Consider the following 22134-nt stretch of genomic DNA (forward strand, 5'->3'; position numbering starts at 1 on the left):
TAACTTAACAACTGCAGTGATTCATTTAACAAATGTGGTGAGAAAAGTTGTAAAATGGGATAAAACTCAACTAATTTCTCACTTAACAACATAAATTTTGGGCTCAATTGTGTTCTCAAGTTACCTATACACAAGGACATTTTTTTTAAAAAAAAATACCCATCTTTTTCCTTCCCTGAAGTCAGGAAAGACTGATGATTTTATATATTTAAATTATTTCTATATTGTTTCCTATTTTTCTTTTAAAATAAATTGCAACATCGTTTACAATGTATAGCAACAATTAAAACGATCCTACTTTATTAAATGTAAGCCATAAACAAGTTGATGTATATCAACTGAGCTTTTGAATGGAAGATATAACAAGGTAAGAGATGTTGTTAGTTCTTTAAATAGAAACAAAAGAAGCATTCTTTCCAAGTCTTGTGTACCTTGTGGAGCCTTGTGCTCTGTGTGTTTGTGTGTGTGAACACTTATGACTTAAAAGAAGTAAAGGCAGGCCAAGACTGTGGGAGGGGAGAAGGACAAAGCAAAAAGAACAGCACTGTCATCTCAACAGGTCCGTGCAATTCACGCAAAAGTTCATTTATTAACGTGCTATCATTTTTTTTCTCAATAAAAGGAAAGGCAGTAGTCAAAGCAGGAGTACTTCCTGATTGACAGCAGCCATAATTCCATTCAATTGGAATGCAACAGATTGTTTGATGGGATACAATATTCATTGTGGGGAACTGATCAAACGTACTTCTTCATCATGGCATGAGTCTGCTGCCAGAATGGTTCCTTCTGGGGCACACTAGATGGGGAGTTTTTGATGAAGCAACAACACTGTTCTTTTCTCTTTTCTTTTCTTTTTTCATTTTTTTAATATTTCCTAAGAACTGATTTGTGTAAATACAGGGTCATTGAAAAATTAATTACTAGGACTGAGCAACAGATTTCCAGAAGATAACTGCAATTTTTCTCATCATTTGATTGTCACCCAAATTGACTGAAAAATCATAATGTGATGTTATTATTGGGGAGTGAGGGAAACAAGCATATAGAGGCTTTCATATATATAGAATAGAATAGAATAGAATAGAATAGAATAGAATAGAATAGAATAGAATAGAATAGAATAGAATAGAATAGAATAGAATCGCCAACAATAAAATTTGGCCACTTTGCTATCTTGGAGTGTGGTAGGGTTGATGATTGTTGTATCCCAGCAATAAATTGTTATGGTTGATCATACATTCAGCCAGATGTTTGAACTGGATTTGGCATTTTTATCCACCTATCAGGCAAGTATTCCATGATATTAAAGGTACCGTCACTATTCCAAGTAAAACTGCCTTTGGCAATTGTCTGATGGTGATGTTGTCAATGCCAACAGCATTCAAGTGGTGCTTCAGATGTTTTGGGATTGTACCCAAGGTGCCTATTACTATAGGTAGTTCTTGACTTATGACTGTAATGCAGCCTGCCCATCATGTCCGTGGGTCATAAATTGCATCACTCACACAACTGACCTGATTTTACAACCTTTTTTGAGATGGTCATTAAGCAAATGCCACATTGTAGTGAAAGCTGTGGTTGTTAAGCAAAACAATAATTCACTATGGGTCGGTTTTGCTGAAAAATAAAAGAAAATGCTGGTTTCTGACAAAACTATTATAAAATGTGGAATCAATTCTGGCTTGGTACGCATTTGTTCTTAAGGCTTGGCCTTGTGCAGCCAGCATTAGGTCCTCAAGCTCTGTCTTCATCTTTCCTGCTCTTAGCTATTACTTTATCAGGTCATATTATTATCTGCTATTATTATATGTTCATAACTATGGGAAGCCATAGCTACTGGTTCTTTAACTAGTGTTGGCTTTCATACATATTGAGTTTTTCTCAAGAAACTAGGATGCCATAATGTATCAATGTAGTATATGTATGGATCCAAGCAACTGGATTGCAACTGACAGATGGAAATTTTGTCAATGTGCAGATTTTCTAAGTGTCATCCAACACTGTTTGGTATGATTCTCAACGTGCCAATAACCACTGGGACCACAATAGCTAGCTTATGCCAAAGATCTTTCAATTTCAATTTTCGGATCTTCATACTTTGTGACTTTCTCCAATTCTTTGTGTTCTATTCTACTATCTCCTGGTAATTCCATATCTATTACCCACACTTTCTTTTTTTCAACCACAGTTATATTTGAAGTGTAATGAGCCAAAACTTTATTAATCTGTATTTGGAAATCCCACAATATTTTAACCAGCTCATTTTTTTTACTACTTTTTCAACTTTATGTTCCCACCAATTATTCATCACTGGTGCATGATAATTTTTATAGATCTTCTAGTGAATCATTTTGGTGACTATGCTATGTTGTTGTTTGTAATTGGTTTGTGCGATCTTCTTGTTCTTGTTATTAATATTATTTATTTGATTTGTATTGCTGTTTCTAGTGTTCTTTACTTTCTTCCATTGCTACTTTTTATATACCAGATTTTAAATCCCATGCCAAATTCACTCTTTGTGTATAGATTCCAAATTATTATTTTTTTAAATCTGGATTAAAGGCATTGATTCATCACCTTTGAAAAAAGAAAGCCAATCTTTCTATGATTTGACTCTGAAATGCAGAAAAATAACTTCACAGCTACACGAAGGACAAGCAAGCCAGCTGGCCAGCCTGGTGAACAAATCAAACCTGACATCAGAGCCAGCCAATGAACATTTTGCACAGCCCTAGTTCTTCTGGAAATGGGAGGTTTTATCAATGAGAAGAGTCAAATGGCTGCTTAAAAATGTTCAATTGCAACTTGCTTACTGATGCCACCTTGTGTAGATGCATCTTTTGTAACAACAGTTTAGGGCTCTTTCATAACTCAATGTTGTTAATGTGATTTGTTTTTCAGTGCACATAGTGTAGCAAAGCATTTGCATATCAAGCACAAAACCAGCAGTGGGAAACAACGCCTAAGTGTCTTTCATATTTGGATCTTGAATGTAAAATCAAGGAAGAGTAAAATAGGAGGATAATGTTACTTGATGGTTCCTTTATTTCAAGTATGAGTATAATCTTTAAAGACAACAGCAAATAAATATTAAAAAAATATTTTTTGCTGTTCGATGTTCAATTTAGTGATGTGCCTAGAACATTAAGAGTCCATATCTATTGCGGAGGTGACAGGTGTCAGATTATAGCAAGGTCCAGCAAAAAACGCCTTTCCTCCGTCCCATGTTCATCCACAGCAATATCTGCTCCAGAAAGAGACAATTGGGAGATGGGACAGGGGAGAAGGACCTTCCAGAAAACAAAATAATTAAACTCCTTCCTTTCCTGTTGCATTAACTTTCCATTTCCTTTGCAGTTTCTGTACCTGTTGGAGATTTCAAGGTTTTTTTTTTCTTAACAACTTGAAAACCATGCATTTTGTACAGTCAACTCTTTGAGAGGACATGATTGCTACGTATGTAGGCCTTCTTTCAAATATGGACAGCACGTGTCTTAGTCAGGATGTTCACCTCATTTTCCAGAACCTTCTTTAACTTAAGGATCTTACCTTCAGTGGGTATATAAATGCCACGCCATAATTACATCAAACCTAAGAGGAAATCATGTATGACCTCCCAAAGCATACAAGCATACAGAAATCCAAAGTGCTTTTCTCTCTTTTCCATGCAATATTCAGTTTTAGCACAGACAAATTCCTAAATGCTTTGATCTTGTGCGTGGTGACCAAGCTCCTGTCCTAATTTACACTGGAGATCTCCTTATTTCAAGTCAAGTGTCAGAATCCTTCACCTGAGTCATATTCATCATAGCCTACTTCGTTTATTTATTAAATTTATTTGCTGCCCCTCTCATTTCAAAGCAATTAGTACCTTTTTTTGCAGCTCAGATCATTACATTAGGCCAGGGGTAGGCAACCTTGGCTCTTTTATGACTCGTGGACTTCAACTCCCAGAATTCCTGAGCCAGCATGGCTCAGCTTGGAAACCTCTCCCTTTCCCCTCAGCATGGCTGGCTCAGGAATTCTGGGAGTTGAAGTCCACGAGTCATAAAAAAGCCAAGGTTGCCTACCCCTGCATTAGGCCTTCGATTCAAATGTTTTCCAGAATCATAGAATTATAGGGCTGGAAAGGACCTTGGAGGTCTTCTAGTCCAACTCCTGTCCAAAGCAAGAGTCCTTATACCATCCTAGACAAATGATTGTCCAATCTTTTCTTAAAAACTTCCAGTGATGGAGCACCCTCAACTCTGGGAGTCAAGCTGTTCTCACTATCAGTAAATTCCTCCTTATTTCCAGATGGGATCTCCTTTTGATGAGCTTCCACAGGTGCTGTGAAGAAAAAAAAACCAAACTCTCTCCCCTGTGGCAGTCTTACAAGTACTGGAAAATTATCTGGTCTCTCCCAAGCCTTCTCTTTGTTAGGCTAAAAATACCTTGTTTCATGTTTTAATGTCCATTTATCTTCCCACATGTTTAAATTCTGAATCAAATATTGATTTCCTAGTCTTAGACCAAGGCTTTTCAACCAGTGGTACAGGTACCACCTGTGGTACATTGGCACCTGGCAGGTGGTACGTGACCATCTTAGAAAAGGGGTAGTGGGGGAGGGGAATGAGCTGAACCTGTGGCAGCACCACACAAGCCTGTGCAAGAGATGGCTGGAGCTGCAGTGGAAGGGCCAGCGGAAGCGCCAGGATCAGTGCTTCTTCGGGGCTATCAGGGGTCAGTAGAAGCACCAGGATCAGCACCAGGCTCCAACTGGAGCTCGGCACTTATCCTGGCACTTCTGAGCCCAGAAGAAGCACCCATCAGCTAGAATATTGCAGCATCTCCAGGGTCTTGTGATTTACATTCAGATGCTTGGCAACTGATTCATATTTATGACGGTCACAGTGTCCCAGGATCATGTGAAGTGACCAAAACCTGCTGCAATCACCCAGCAGATGGGAGGAATAAAAACCAAACACCCCCCACCCCACCCCTGCTGCCAATCCTCAACAGAAATGCTCACAACAATGAACACCTTGGACAGGAGGAAGAGTGTAGCTGGGTGGGCAGGCAGGTGTCTTGCTCGGCTGTGGCTTGGGGGGGCACTTTTTTCAGTGCCATTGTAACTTTGAACAGTCATTAAGCGAACTGTTGTAAGTCGAGGACTACCTGTACTTCATCACTTTTTTTCCTTTTTTTCTTTTTGGTCAAGTTTTTGACAAAAGCTAGGCAACTGGTAGTACTTGGATACTGCCATATCCTAAAAGTGGTACAATGGGTGAAAAGGTTGAAAAGCCCTGTCTTAGACCACAGCAAAAAAAAAAAAAAAAAGATTGCTCAACAATATTTCCTCAGGCGGGGATCCTTGGCAAGTCTTCAAAGGGAAGGAATCTTAAAACTGTGACACTGTGACACTGGGAGGGTAGGGGAGGGTTGCGAGGGTTTGGGGAAGGGAATTTCTTTTTGTAAAACTTAAAAATTTTTAATAAAAAAAAAAACTGTGACGCTGCAATCAAGCACTCAGTATGTGCCAGGCTCAGTGATGGGATTCAAATATGTGAACAACCAGTTCTCTGTGTGGATGCCACTTCCAGAAGTCTGTTCTAGGCCTGGGCAACAAAAAGTTAGCCACCGGTTCTGCCGAACTGGTATGAACTGGCTGAATCCCACCATTGGCCAGACCTCTTTACCACACATGACAGTCAGATGGAATTAGTTCAGAGGTTGTTCTTGATTTATCTTAGATGGCTGCAGTGGAAAGGAAGGTGGCTTCCTCAAGCAGCCCAAGCAGTTGATTGGTCCAGCATAAAGAGAGCAGGATCTCAGCTTCTTTCCTTTTAGCCAGACATTTGGATGACCCTGCTTTGGTCATTCTCTTCCAGCCTGATCTACGCAAGCAAAATGTTAATGAAGATAAACAGAATCATTGTTTGCATTTCATCCTGGAATCATCAGATGAAAGATGGGCCAATAAATGTAAGAACCAATAAAGTGGGCGTCCAAGCAAGCTCATAAAACAATATGTGCTCTCAGTAACCAAACTTGCTTTTCTGTGCTACATATTTCAAAAATAGAAACTTTTTTATGTGTAGCACATAGGAACAGCAAGCCCCAAAAGCAATAGTAGTTTAAATAATATAATAGCAGGTAACACTGGGCCAAATTCAGCCTTTCAAACCTCAAAAATCGCAAAAGAGGTTGCTGTTTACTGCTTCATCTTCAAGGTGGTTATGATCTCTTTCAAATGTTTCTTTATACGTTTTGAGCGTTATTGTGAGATATGCTTTTTGAGGTTTTCTGTGGAAGCCAAGGAGGTTGCATAGTGCTGGGGAAATGACTGGACAAAGGAGGGGGGGGGGAACCAGAAAATTTACATATATCCTTTGACCACTTTATAACAAAACAATGAAGGAATACTACATTCTGCCATTAAGAAATTCCTCTCTGTTGAAATAAATTTTGAAAGCAAATGCTATCATTTATCTGAATGACAGCTGATATTAAAATGCAGGATATTTTTTCTACATGCCACAGTTACCAAGTTCCAAACCGAGAGGGGGAGGGGATCAAACCAGCCATATGAAATGCCATATCAATCCTGAAAAAAATTCTCCTTGGCCTGCTTTTTAAATTTCCATGGACATCAAAGGATTAAAGTTAGATTCATCAGTGCAGAGTGATTATTCTTTCTCTCTCTCTTTCTCTTTCTCTCCCCCCAGATAGTGTGCGCTAAAATAACTTTTTTTCAGTCATAATTCTAACTTTATTCCTTTCTTTCTATTGCAAGTAGCAGAAAACAGATTAAAATTTATTCCTTTCCTATCATAGTCCCTACTGTGCTTCCTACCATGTCCATTTATTGTAAATTGTCGTGTGTGGCTAACATCTTAATTTTATCACGGCCACCTTGTTTATAAAAAGTGAGACACTGACAACTACAAGCTTCAGGGGGTGAGACTGCACTCTTACTAACGAATATCATGGCTGTGACTGAACTGGTAATGGCAAACTCAGATCTATGGAAGAGATTGGCAGAAGAACTGTTCTACTTTTCACAGAGCTGATGGTGTTTCCAGAATAGCTGAAGGGTCCTGTGTCTTAAAGATCGTATTTAAAGTGGATCTGCACAATCATTTCAGTACCCATGAATCACAAAACAACTGTTCTTTTCAGTGTTCTTCTTTCTTCTTTCTCTGGCCTCTCTCTCTTCACTTTCACCCCACCCATTGTTACAGGGATCTTTTGAAAAGGAACTATCAATATAAACTCCCAAGGGGGGGGGGAGAGAAATCTGAGAGAGAGAGAGAGAGAGAGAGAGAGAGAGGCAGAGAGACAGACAGACAGACAGAAAGACAGACAGACAGACAGACTAAAATATGCTTTCCTCAAACTGGTGCCCTCCAGATGTGTTGGACTATAACTTCTATCAATTGCTGCCAGCAAAGCCATACAGAAGTTACCCTTGATAACTTCAAGCTGCTTTATATTAAGACCTTGACTCAACAGGCTGAACCGAACTTGGTTGTGGTTTGAGTACTGTATCACTAATCATTCTAAATGCTGTTATTGGCCAGAATATCGTGGATTATTTTCCGGCTGACAGAGAGGAGGATTCTTCTGAGACCTTAGTCTCACTGAAGGATGCTGACATGGAAAGAGACAACACCACAGAGCTTGTGATATTCTTGGTTTCCAGTCTAAAGGCTGTGAAACAATATGGGGGGGGACAAGGGTGCAAATGGTATGAATCCCAAGGCAGTTTTGGCCAATTATAAGGGCATTGCACATGAGAGATTGAATTTGTGGCAACCGGAGAGCCTCCTTACCCCTGCCAAATCTTATTTTCCTTCTTCTGTGGGATCCTGAATGTCCTCTTGTAAGTTCTGTCTCATTCAGTTGGAAAGGAGAAGTCTTAAGTTACTAGCAGTGCCAAATTTGCTTAGGAAATAAGTCATTCATAGCAGCATGGATCTCAGTGAAGCAATTGTGGCAATATCAGGGGAGGAGTCCTGTGAAAGCCAAGTCAGGTTTTTCAGGGCGATTCTGCCAGGCGGGCAGGCTTCTTGAATCAGACTACCTTACCATGGGGGAGACTTGACTCTTGATTAAGCATAGAAGTCTCTCCTTTCCTCACCTCTATAGGCTGAGAAATCTATTATAGCTATTTCTCAGTGACTAATATTTCATTTTAGGACAGAGTGTTAAAGCAGCTAGTCATTCTCAGACCAAAACAATACTGGCAGATCTGCTAGATGACAGTCTTTAAGAGAGAAACAGGGACAATAAGAAATGGTCCCTCTCATCTTTCAGGGGCTTTTGATGACATTAGCCATCGCCATAGTATCATGCTGAATCACCTTTCCGAAGTTGAGGAAGTTACAAACCCAAAATTGCAGCATCTCTATTCCTACTGTAAGGCTGTTTCTGAAAGTTTGCACTGAAATATTTTTTGCTTGGCATGCATGGTTGTTGGATTGAGCATGCTGTCTTCCATATTTAATATTTATATGAATTAGTGGATGAAATTGTCTGAGGTTTCAAAATTGGTATCAGTAGGTACCTATTTTTCTTGATCCCAGAATTTAGGCAGAATGATACAGCTGCTATAGTACATTCTAGGTAGAACAGTAAATTGAGTATGAGTACACTCAATATATATGAGTTTACAAAATGGATATTCTGCAGCTCTTTGATTTCAATGTCAGTTATTTGGAAAAACCACCTTTTCTGAGTGGGTTGCATTCTTTCTGATGAAGGTGTATATTTTGGGAAAAGTCCTAGATTTACTACCTGTATATTATAGGTTTGGTTAACCTCATGGTCTGCTATAATATACATCATGTCAAAAACAATGTTCTAACTGGATAGGTCCCCCTCCCTGAAATTCTGCTGTGGTAGTGGTGGGATATATTATGAGAGGGATGAGCAAAGAATGCCAGAAATATGCGCCAAGAATATGTATTCACAGAAAGATCAACAAGGGTCCCCCCAACTGCTAAATTAAAGAAAGTAGACATCCATACTGGGTAGCAAAAATATAGGAAGATATTGGAGGTGGAAAAGACATCAAGTAATAATGCATGGGAGAAGATAATGGGAAACACACTTGTATTTTTACCAAGACCACTACATGGATAGAAAATATGAAATAATGATAAAATGCCCATGATGCCCCCCTCAGGTTGGATGGTGCTCAGCAAGCCAATGCAGAAGTGCTGAGGATCTAATGGTGTCTATGACATGGCTGGATTAAAGTCTTGAAGACAATTAATTGCTGATGTTGCCATACAGGAAAAGCTGCAAATGTGGAATGTGAGAAATATGAATATAGGGAAACTCAACACAGTGAAAGATGAAAGGAAATGACAACAAATTGACATCTTGGGCATCAGCAACCTGAGCAACCTGAGATGGACTTGGACTGGACACTTCCAGTCAGAAGATCACATTGTGTATATCAGGAAAAGCAAAGCAATGGCATTACTTTTATAGCTACAAAGGGTATAGCAACAATAGCATCTGACTGCAATGCAATCGATGACTAAATAATATCAATCAGACTTCATAAACTTAATAATGAGATTCAGAGACCTGTTAGAACAGACAGTATTACAATGATATCTGCAGATTAGCACCTGGTAGAGCCTTGAAGGCCTTGGAAAAAATATTCATGTATCTTGAGGTACTTATGCCTACAGAGATCAAAATAGCACAAGTAATGGTATTTTCTGTGACACTCTAAAGACACAAAAGTTTGATGCAATAGGATAGAAAGAATATTAACACACTTTAGAACTTTGGTGTTGGAGAACACACCTGAGAATACCATGGACAGCTAAAAAAAAAAAGCAAATGGTTAATTGAACAAATCAACCTAGAGATCTTTCTTGAGGCACAAATGACCAGACTCCAATTATCATACTTTTGGACACATTATGTTAAGACCTATTCCCTAGAGCAGGGGTCGGCAACCTTAAACACTCAAAGAGCCACTTGGATCTGTTTCCCAGAGAAAAGAAAACACTGGGAGCCTCAAAGGTTGAGCATGCATCTGCATGCACAAAGGTGGGAGCTTGATTGAAGAGTTTAATTAAAAAGAAATAGAGGCTGCTGTGCATGAGTTCTCTCTCTCTCTCTCTCCCTCCCTCTCTTTGTCTCCCTCCTCCTCTCTCTCCTTCTCTCTGATCTTCTGCTCACCTGGCAAGCTGGCTTCACACATTCTTTTTGGGCTGGCTCTCTCCTGCCCTTGGTTTGCCAGTCCTCTTCCCCCACTCAGTGTGTGTGTGTGTGTGTGAGAGTGAGAGAGAGAGAGAGAGAGAGAGAGAGAGAGAGAGAGAGAGAGAGAGAGAGCTGCTGCTTTCTGCTGCTTCCTGCTTTGACGCAGCAAAGGCAGGAGCCCCGCCCAATAAGCTTGTCAGCTTGTCCGAGAACAGCGTGAGGCCACTCTCTTTTTTACACACACACACACACAGAGAGAGAGAGAGAGAGAGAGAGAGAAAGAGAGAGAAGGGAAGCACAAGTGCCTCTCTCTATTTCTATCTCTGCAAATGGAGGAGGAGGCTGGGAGCCACAGGAGAAGGCTCAAAGAGCCACATGCAGCTCTAGAGCTGCGGGTTGCTGACCCATGCCCTAGAGAAAGCTCTATTGCTGGGAAAGGTGGAAGGAAAGAGAAGAAAAGGATGGCAAGGTGGGATGGGCTTATGGAGAAAATCTATCCATGTTTTCTCAGAATCAACACTGACTTGATGTTATTATACAATGCAACACTTGGAATTCAGCAACTCACAATTCAAAGAACATGTTGCAAGCTTTGCAAAAAAAAAATTCTATGGAATCAATAGGGACCTAGCACCCACCTTGTGAAATCTCCCCTCCCCCGCCACAAATCCCTATGGGAGTCTGCTTTTGATCGTATCTTGAAACTGGGCAGCCTGGAAGACCTTTAAATCACCCTGCACCAGGTGGGAACACAACAGCAGATCTGCTCCTATTCTCCCCTGTACCACCTGAGCAGCAGCCATTATTCTTCCTCCTTAGGGAAGGGACCCCATATGTGAACTCAACAAACTGCCGCCACCGCTCCAAGCATCATTAGCAATAGAAGAATAAACTGACTGCTCCTTTCTAAGCAAAACAAAGACTGCCACTCGTCTGAATATTCACTGTCCCAGGCCTTGCCAGGAAGTTTCTCAGTAAGCCTTTGTTTTCAAAGGTGGAAAAGCATGCTCAGGACTTGGCAGGGCAGCCAATTAACATGGGCTTGGAAGGCAAATCTTCTTAGTGACTTAATGACAAAGGACATATCCCTGAGTTAAGCAAGCATGTTTCACTTTCAGGAGAGACACGCAGACAATTTAACAGAGCAGCATTTTTAAGAGTTCCATCCAAGTTCCACAAGAAGGACTTCTGGCACTTTTGGGGGGGGGATGCAGCAGAAATTCCTCTTTCTTCACTGCAGCTTGTGGAATTCTACAATTCCCCCCCAAAAAGAAGCAATAGGATCAATGTGTAATAAACAATAAGTAAAAGGTGTGTAGTTAGACAATTAAATACACTCTCAAACAATTTTTATGAAATTGAAGCATGTTCTACAAACTGCCAGAAGCCTGTTCTTATTTATTATTTTTTAAAAAAACACCCATAACTGCTGCTTGTTTTATTCTATCATCTGTCACAAGGCAAGTCCAGATCTACAGAATGCAGTGAGAATGGGGGAGGCTACCAACTTCTTGTCAGCTTGTCTGTGGCTATTGCCCTCTGGCAGGCAATGGTGGGATCAGGCTAATCAGCTTCCAGAGGGCTAGGATGGAACAAGTACCTCTCGGTGGTAGCATGGCAGCATTGAAGTGACCACAATTTTGCCAAATTTCAATCCCATAGGACAGGATCCCCAACCCCTGGTCCATGGACCAGTACCGGACTGTGGCATGCCAGCAACTAGGCCACACAAACAAGCAAAGCCCCATCCATGAGATGCAGGCAGCACACAAAACCATGCCCCCGTCAGTCCATGGGAAAACCTCTCTTTATGGAACCGGTCCCTGGTGTCCAAAAGGTTGCGGATCTCTGCCATAGGAGTCTTGGGTCTCAGATTTTGGATGCCTTCTGAAATTTAATCCAGTTGAGGTACCTTGGTTCAAAAATGGTTGATCTAGAATGCATTGTTTTGCCCAGTTAAAGGTTAAAGACAGTGGTGGGATTTAGCCAGTTCACACCAGTTCGGCAGAACCAGTAGCTAATTTTTTGTCGCCCAGGCCCAGAATCGACTTCTGGAAGTGGTATCCACACAGAGAACTGGTTGTTCACATATCTGAATCCCACCATTGGTTAAAGACATGAAAGTACATAGTACATAGATACAACCACAGTTTTCCCTAGCTGTACTCATTCCTTATATTCATATTGTGGCAGATTTTGATGAGGCTACTGTGGGCATAATGTTTCATTATGTTTTGCAAAAACAAAATATCAAGATTCTTGTGTAATCTGGATGGAGTAACCAACAACAGAACTTTCAACAGCCAGGTCATGTTTGTTACATTTTAGAACAACATTTTATCTCCTGAACAGGATTAGGATATTTTTTTTATTGAGAATTACTGGTTAGGAATTAAAGGGAGGATTACGAGTATAGATTAGCAGCTTCACTTGTTGAGTATGTGATATTTAAGCTTAGTGCTATGCAGAAAAGATTGGCAAAGCTGCGGAAAAAGGTATGGCAGTAAAGAAACAACTGATGATCAAATCTAACATTCCTCTTTTCATCATATGAGCCACAGACTCTGTCTTGTGTGGCTGATACATAGGACAAGAGATTCTAAATGTGTGCCAGAAGAGATCTAGTTAAGATGACTGGATGTATGCTGCTGAAAGGTATACCCAGTGGAAGCAATTAAAAATTAAACATTAAATATCTCATCCCAAATCAATCAATCTCAAAGCCCATCTTTTCCTCCCCAATAATGAGTTCACATAGTTAATTGAGGTGAATCTCTAAAGAAAGTTCTTTCTCTTGATCTCTGATGAAAACTATTTCCATTGGAATGCCCAATGGTTTGGGTACAGGATGCCTGCCCGTTGCCGCGTTTACTTTGGTCCTGAAAACCCTTTGAATAGTAGGCTGCCAGCTAATCTGAGTATCTAGAGGGAGAAAGGCAGGGTATAACTGAAGATAATGCAGGTCAATAAAAGATCAATCCCGAATCACAGCCCTACAATCTAAGAATCAAGGGGTTGCACAACTGCTGCTATGTTCATGTCCAGAGAAGAGCAAATTTCTCACTATCAGAAAGCAAAACATAGACTGAAACAAAAGGAGACTCAGTCATGCAACACTACGTGGAAACTGTAAATAATCAGGAACTACAGTGAATTTATTATTTCACTTAACTAATTGAAATATAAATGTTGCCTAACAGCAATTCAAGTGACTCCCTGAATTCCAAGTAGACAATGCTGTGGATTGACCAAGAAAGCTGTTTCCTCCTCCTCCTTTTCCCCCCCTCTCTTTTTAAGTATACATATGACCATGCGTTGTAGCTTATAAACAGATGGTATTTGGCCTCCTTGCTATTCTCAACATTTGGAATTCCTAAACTGCGCAAATTAAACAATAATATTTTATAAACACACAATGGATTTTGCTCATTGCTTTGTTAACATAGAAATTATACAAGGCTGACATTCATGTAAATTTCAAAAAGTAAACAAGAGGCCACATTTGAAATAAAGCAAATGCAAACCAACAGAGGCGAAAGGCGTGTTGCGCTGGGCACCTCCACCTATGTCCAACAGCAGCTGGGCCTCACTTGGAGAAGCATAATAGAATAAAGCTCAAATTGTAGCTAAGGCAGTCTGGTCCTTTGTACTCTAAAACCTTGTTTTACACCTCTCTGTAAACAAAGCAGAGCTAAACAATAATTGCCTAGTTGACCATCCATGCTCATTTAGCCTGTAACCTGCTATTAGAGTTAAAAGAAGTTTGCAGCAATAATTCCTTGGATGCAAGAGAGACAGACTGTATTTAGCCCTTTTAATGTTGGTGACAACTGGGGTGTGTATGGGGGGAGGGGGGGAAGAGAGAAAGGCATTTGAACAAGGGATGGGAAGCAGTTTGAAAAAGGTCTCAGGAATGCAGTTCAAGACAATTAAATAATTATTTTTCTATTTTCATTTATTTATTTATTGGGGGGGTGCACTCCCATTGAAAGCAAGCAAACCAGCAGGCTGTCTAGCTTTTAATATGCTTTCCTAACTTTGTTGGCAAAATAATGATTTTAATCCTGGTTCAAAGTTTGAAAGATCTAATTACCATAGTTTACAGACAGGCCAGTTTGTTTCAAGCTCTACAAAGGTCAAGCCCTCCGCATGCTTCATTTGCCTGTCCCTTGATTTGACCATCAGCTCATTTGTTTGAAATGGGCCTCCTAGATACCTTATCAGCAGGGAAAACTCTGAGGCCCCAATGGTACTGATCATTACGGGTCTTGCAGTGGGACTGTAGATTTGTAGGAGAACCTCCGTGAACAACCCACAGTTTGAAGTCTACGGGATGGGAAGCAAACCCTTCAGCCCTCAGGACCTTGTGACGCACACTACTTTGATCATCACTCCAGGTTTTACCACTGCTTTTTGCCATGTTCCAGATGTCTGGATTTGAATTCCCAGAATTCTCAACAATCATGCAGGCTGAGGCATTCTGGGAATAGAAGTTCACACATTTTATTGAAGACAAGAAAGGCTTTGTTTCAAGCAAGTGAACCAAATTGGAATCTACTGGATAAACTATGGGATTAGAATGTGGTGTAGCCAGGTTCAAGACTGCTTTCAGTCATGGAAGCTCATTAGGTGATTTTCCTTCAGCCCTGGATGCAGTGCTATGACATGCCCTAAGCTCCTGGAGAAAAAAATATCTAAAATGTTTACTTTTATTTTTTAAATCACAGCAGATAAAATGTCATGTTATAGTCACTGAAATCCACAGCATCATTATGACTACAGAAATACAGCTGTTTTTTGTTGATCTACAGTAAATCAGATTTATTTGTACATTAGTGCCAATTTTTGCAAGAATTATTGTGTACACTCACACATGCATGTTTTAAAATAAACCCTAGAGATGTGCCTGTGGATACCTTCCAAGATTAAAACTTTATAGCCCCATGTCCCAAATGTTGACTCCTAGCCCATCTACTTCTCTCTCTACCACTACTAATCTCATAGTCCTTCTCTCCATCTCCTGCCCAGCCTCGTTGTGTCACGTGCTTTGTAACTACAGACTAATGGGATGGGAGCAGTGGTGGGTTTCAGCCAGTTCGCACTAGTTCGCCAGAACCGGTAACTAATTTTTTGTTGCCCAGGCCCAGAATGAACTTCCGCAAGCGGCATCCACAGAGAGAACTGGTTGTTCACATATTTGAATTCCACCACTGGATTGGAGGTCTTGGAGCCAGTAGCCTAATCTCTTCAGACTTTCATATTTATTTTCTTTAAGATGCAAATTCCAAAGCTCCACTAATGAATCATGTGACTAAACTAAAAGAGTTCCACCTCTGTAGTACTGTAGAATGGTTGAAACGGAACCTTCTCTAGGTATACAATACTGTGCAAAAGTCTTAGGCCGTCATTAGGTTTGTTGTTATAGCAATAGTACAATGACCATGTATAATTATGTCTCGGTCTCCTTATTACAATACAACCAGAAAATATAGGAAATTTGTATACAGTATTCAAAAACAGGAAAAAGCTGAAAAAAACAACTTTCATAGGCTAAAGTAGCAAGTAGGTAATGTTAACCTCCCCTTATGCAACACTGTGCATTATAGGCAACAGCAGACACCTGGCTCCTGTGAACCTAAATGGAATGGAACCCTAAGTACTGTCATTGCCAATACCTGTATGTATCTTACTATTTAGTTTTCATGTAGTTTTTAGAAAATATGTGTAAATTTCCTCTTCCTAAACCTTATGTACAACTACTTTAGCTTAACTTGTTCTTGGTATTTGTTCATTCAGGAACACATCTCTACCCAAGCTATACAGTTAGACATAGGCCATGATAACGTTTTCATGCTAAATGTGTATTATTTTAATTGATCTTAATTAAAAAATCTCACCCAGAAGGAGGAAAAGAAAAATCAGTACACTGGGTTTGTTTTTAACTAGAGACCTATACAGTATATGTCCAGGCTTGTACCTTTTTGAAGAGATGGGATAGACCCAACCATTCTACGATACTGCAAAGGATCTTACTTGTTTGGACACTTATTTCTCACTTTTAAAGGTGAGAATTCTCTGACTTTTTCTTCTCTTGCAACTTTCATCTTATTTATCATAAACCTTGAGGGAGACGGGTGGCCTAGGAACATGAAATATAAATAAATAAATAAAATAAAGTTGACCCTCTTCCTTCAAGTGGAAGAAGTGACTCTCCTATCAGTGGGGATGGCAACGATTCTCCAGAAACAGAAAGATTCTCTTTCACATGCTCAAACATTCCTTTGGCTTTCCCTTTCCAAAGCTTTAAAAATAAAGAGTTTTACCAAGAACACATTCCCCACAGAGCAACTGTAATGCTTGCAATAGCAAGACAAGAGGGAAATCACATAGGCTATTTCAGATCCTGATGTGGTAAACATTTTTCTTTCCTAGTGTTTGCACATCTGTACAGGGACACAGGCTTCTAATGGAGAGGTCGTGTGATTATTCACAGCTGCAGAGTTGTTTGGAAAATGAGGACTCACAAATAAAATCCAAGCACTCCATACAAAAAGCAGTGGCCACCAGGCAAAATCACATTTTTCTTGTTGGAAGTGCTACTGTCCCATATGTAACAGAATAGGTTCTGCAGTCTATGCCACGTTGAATAGGCACACACTGTTCTCTGTAAGTGAAAGCACAACTTCAGCATGCGCCATAAAAAAAAAAAAACCCGTGGGGTGGATGAATGGCATTTTTAGGTACACATAACATCTGGAAATATATTGGAGACTCAGTAATGCCTACTTCACAGAGAGGAAAGTACAAGGGACCCTGAGTTACTCTGCAGAACAAAGTCAGAGGAAACATTTAAGAATTAATGTGTTTATACAGGATGTTTTATTTTCGATTCCTCCTCCTTCAAAATTGGTTATTGCTTGTCATCTGAAATCCCAGAAGTTGCTTCAGATTCAGCAAAGCTTGCTTTAATAATAATAATAATAATTAAGAGAGCTGCCGGGAAGCAGATGTAAATGTTCAGGCACCAGAACTCTTTAAATTTCCACCCCACAGTTTTTGCCTGCATTATATCATTTTGGAGCACCCTGGTTCTGTTTACCCAGTTTGATTTTTAATCCACCAACCTCGCTTAGAAACTGTTGGCTTGGACAGCTGCTCATTCTTCACTGCCTTGCCACAAGCCAAAAGTTTGTAAGCAGAGTTCAATTCTCCGCAGGGAAATTCCACGGCAGCCGCCATATTACAAATGCTTTGAGGTGACATTTCTGCTTCCGGTTATCTCCACTCCTTAAATTAACCCATTCTTCAGTTTGGTTTCCTTTCAACCACAGATCAAAGAGACTTGAGTTTTTTTCTTCTTCTTTCCTTTGACTCACAGTTCATAGTAGAACTGATTTTTCTCTTCACAGTAAAGCACAAAACTGGTTTGTTTAGGGACTCAAGGGCCCCTTCAGTGCTGTAACTATCTTCTCATGAATCTCTTCAAGATCCACATATATAGAAAGGGTGCACTGTAAATGCAAGACATTCTATAGCATGTGATTATCAGTTTCTAACAATAGCTAGGCATGTTTTTGAAAAAAAATCAGAAGTTAATACAGCATTGCTATTTATTATCCTATAATTAAGGCACTGACAGTTTTCCTATTATAAAACCTTATTTGCAAAGGTTCATAACTCAAGAGGCAAAAAATTCATTTCACGATAATGTCTGGATTACCATGTTGAAGCATTTAAAATATTTTAGCAAAACGAATTTAATCTGTCACAGGTTTGCCATTTTCCAGCTGTTATTTTGCAGTATTGTTTCACCCCACACTGCTTTGGGTGGAGGGGTTAAGCATGATTGGACGCTCAAAAATTAGAGATTACACTAAGGGACAATCACTTTATTGTTGTTTTGGAAACTGGGAAAGTAAAGTTCGTGAAAGTAAAGAGATTGCTGCTAATAATTAGAAATGGTGCTAATAATAAATTAATACATTTTGCTGTACCTGAAAAATTTCCAACCTTAGACTCTAGCACTAATCAGTGAGACAGAAAATAAGTGGAAGTGCAACAAAGCAAATGGCCACCGAGCGATGGAAAAAAATATTAGCATTCTTTCAGCTTTAAAAATCAGAAATAGGTAGCAAGATTTTTAAAAGCATCTGTGTTCAAAGGAAAGAGGTAGTATCTGAGCTCAACTTCAGCAGAAAATATTTAGAGCTGGCATAGCTACCATAGCATTCAATTATAATGGAAGCACAGAATGGATAATGACTATGAAAACCTTAGCGGTAGCTAGGAGTATCTGTGGAAGTGTCAGTGAAGACAAATGCTGGAAATAACTATGTATTCTTACAAAAAATGTGTACCATTAGTATTTTGGGGTGCTCTTTTAATAGAAACACATGGATCTGAAGCAGAATGCCCTCTTCGTGCATTAGTTATCTCAGTAGTGGTTTCTCTGTTTCAATAATCCATGCTTTGCCAAGTCTGCTTGGATTGGGGGTCTAGGACAACTCACCACAGCCAACTCATCATGGTCAACTTGCCGCGGGACAACTCACCATGGAGAATTCCACACAGGTTAACACAACCTGATAAATGTTATCTGCCACTGTTTCTTCAACATTATTTTCAATGGATTGGCTGTGGCAAGTCATTCCATTCCATTGGACTGGAGCATGCTATATACAGCACTGCCTTTGAAAATTACTGTACGAAACAATCTGAGCTGGTATTCAAGATGGCTAAACGATTGCTCAGATTGCACAGATTTTTTTTTCTACCTTCACCAGTTCCCAGTTCAACTTTGGACTCAATTAAAAATGCTTTTTTCTTTTAATTTTCAGAAGGCCATCACTTAAAGGATCGCCATTTCCTACCTCTACCTTCTTTTGGAGAACGTTTTCTCAGAAAACATTCTTGCAGATGTGATCAGACAGATATTAATACAAAGGCCTTTTTAGCGGTGGCACTGCAATTATGGGCGCTCTGGCACTTTCTGAAATTTTCATGGCAAGTATTTTTATATTGCCCTATAACTTTTAAGGATTCTTCTTCTTCTTCTTGTGCCATATCCATTATCAGATGTTGGCGGTCATGTTGGCGATCCTGTTTTTATCAGTAACCACACAAAAAAGTGCTGCTGAGTTTTGTCCAAACCTTAGATTTTATAATAATAATAATAATAATAATAATAATAATAATAATAATAAAGTTGGAAGGGACCTTGGAGGTCATCAAGTCCAACTCCCTGCTCAGGCAGGAAACCCTATACCATTTCGGACAAATGGCTGTCCAGTTTCTTCTTAAAAACTTCCAGTGTTGTTTTGTAATGCTAATAAACCAGGGAGATGGCTGGCCTATCAATTAAGAAAGAAACAGAGACAGAGAATAATAGACAAAATAAATTATAAGGGCAAATTAGTGTTTCAGAAGGAATTGATTAAGAAATCTTTTTTAGATTACTATTAGAAATTATATAAATCTACGAATGTGCAAATCTTAGATATAAATAAATATTTAAGCGAGGCCAGCCTTCCCAAACTGACAGAGGACCAGAAACAGGAAATTAATGGTTTAATTACTAATGAGGAAATTGCGACAGCAATTAAACAATTGAAACCAGGGAAAGCACCGGGTACGGATGGGTTGACATCTGTTTATTATAAAGCTTTAATGGAAGAGATGATCCAACCATTAGGTGATCTCTTTAATGATATTTTACAGGGTTCAGAGATTCCTCCCTCATGGCGTAGTGCTTTTATATCTTTGATTCCAAAAGAGGATCAAGATCCTACTTTACCAAAGAATTATAGACCTATATCTCTTTTAAATGTTGATTATAAGATATTTGCAAAAAATTTAGTAAATAGGCTTATGAGGGTTGTGCATCATCTTGTGCATAAAGACCAATCTGGGTTTATAACTGGTAGGTATATGAAAAATAATGCTAGACAAATCATTAACTTATTAGAATATCTAGACAAGAATAACCAAGTTTCTGCAGGGCTGATATTTTTAGATGCTGAAAAAGCTTTTGATCAATTGAATTGGCATTTTATGTTAAGAGTAATTGAAGAGATGAATTTTGGTGAAAAGATATTACAAGCTCTTACGGTAATTTACCAAAAACAAACGGCACAACTTATTGTTAATGGAGGTTTGTCAGAGGTTTTTACAATAGAGAAAGGTACCATACAGGGATGTCCATTATCACCGTTGTTGTTTGTTTTAACACTGGAAATATTATTGATTAAAATTCGAGAGTTGCAGGAAATAAAAGGAATAGAAGTTAACAAAAAAGAATATAAGTTAAGAGCCTTTGCGGATGACTTGGTGGTTACTTTGTCGCAACCTACTTACTCTGTAGTAAAGTTATTGCAGTTGATTTATCATTATGACTTGGTTTCGGGTTTTAAGATTAATGTTAATAAGACTAAAATCCTACCTAAAAATATGACTATTCGGGAGAAGCAGACTTTGGCTAACCTGACGGGTTTTGAAATTGTCAACAAGGTAAAATATTTGGGGGTGATGTTATCTGTTTCTAATGCAAAATTGTTTAAAAATAATTATGAAAGGTTGTGGGTTAGTGTACAGAAAGACTTGAGGAATTGGGAGAAGTTGCAATTATCTCTCATGGGAAGAATTGCAGTGATAAAAATGAATATTCTACCCAAGTTTCTTTTTTTGTTTCAAATGTTACCGATTTTGAAGAACGAGATTAACTTAAGTGAATGGCAGAAAGGAATCAATAAATTCATCTAGGCAGGGAAAAAGCCAAGGGTTAAGTTTAAAATCATGCAAGACTTCCGTGAGAGAGGTGGACTCAAGGTACCGAATTTGAAATTATACTATGATGCGGTGGTTTTAACATTAATCAGTGATTGGGTAAATTTAACAAACCTTGAGATACTCCATTTGGAGGGATGGGACTTACTTTTTGGTTGGCATGCCTATTTAATATTTAATAAAAAAGTGGATCGGGCTTTTAAATCTCATATTATAAGAATTTCTTTACTTAGGGTTTGGAGAAAATATTATAAAAGTGATTTTAAAGTACCACTATGGGCTATACCTTGGCATGCGATAGAAGGAATAAAAAGAGGTGTTAAAATGGACATGGTGTCTTATACACAGCTACTTAGATGGGATGGACAAAATTGGCAGTTAAAACTACTGGAAGAGCTAGTACATGAAAATATTACTTATTCTTGGTTTCAATATAGGCAATTAGTAGACAGATGGAAGATGGATCGCAAGGTGGGTTTTCTCAGAGAAGATGAAAATCTTATTAAGCAAGTGAAGGACCAAAGACTAACTCATATTAAGAGAATTTATGGGGTTCTAGTGGAATTGGACTCAGAAACAGAATTAATTAAAGATTGTATGATTAGATGGGCGCAAAATTTTGGTGAACCAGTCCTACTGGATACCTGGGAAACCATTTGGGTGAGAAATGTTAAATTTACACAAGCACAGAATTTAAGGGAGAATTTCTACAAAATGTTTTATAGATGGCACCTTGACCCACAAAAAATGTCTTTTATGTACCCTGACCTACAGCCTAAATGTTGGAGATATGGTTGTTTGGATGCCACCTACTATCACATCTGGTGGTCGTGTAGAAATATAAAAGCCTTTTGGATTAAGATATGGTGGAATATTCAGAGAATTTTTAGAAGGAGTGTAAAATTTACTCCACAATTATTTTTGTTAGGTATAGTTACTGATTGTGACACAAAGGAGGTTATATTGATGTTAAACTTGATTACAGCCGCAAGGCTGTTAGTAGGACAATATTGGAAGAAGGAATCTTTGCCTACTTTGCAGGAATGGTTTCTTAAAGTGTCTTATTTGGCGGAAATGGCAAAGATTTCGGCTTTTTTAAAAGAACAATCGCAAGAGAAATTTTTTGCTGTTTGGGATAAATGGATA

The sequence above is a fragment of the Crotalus tigris genome, unplaced genomic scaffold (genome assembly GCF_016545835.1).
Source record: "Crotalus tigris isolate CLP2741 ecotype Arizona unplaced genomic scaffold, ASM1654583v1 scf7180000017694.5664430, whole genome shotgun sequence".
In the NCBI taxonomy this organism is placed as follows: domain Eukaryota; kingdom Metazoa; phylum Chordata; class Lepidosauria; order Squamata; family Viperidae; genus Crotalus; species Crotalus tigris.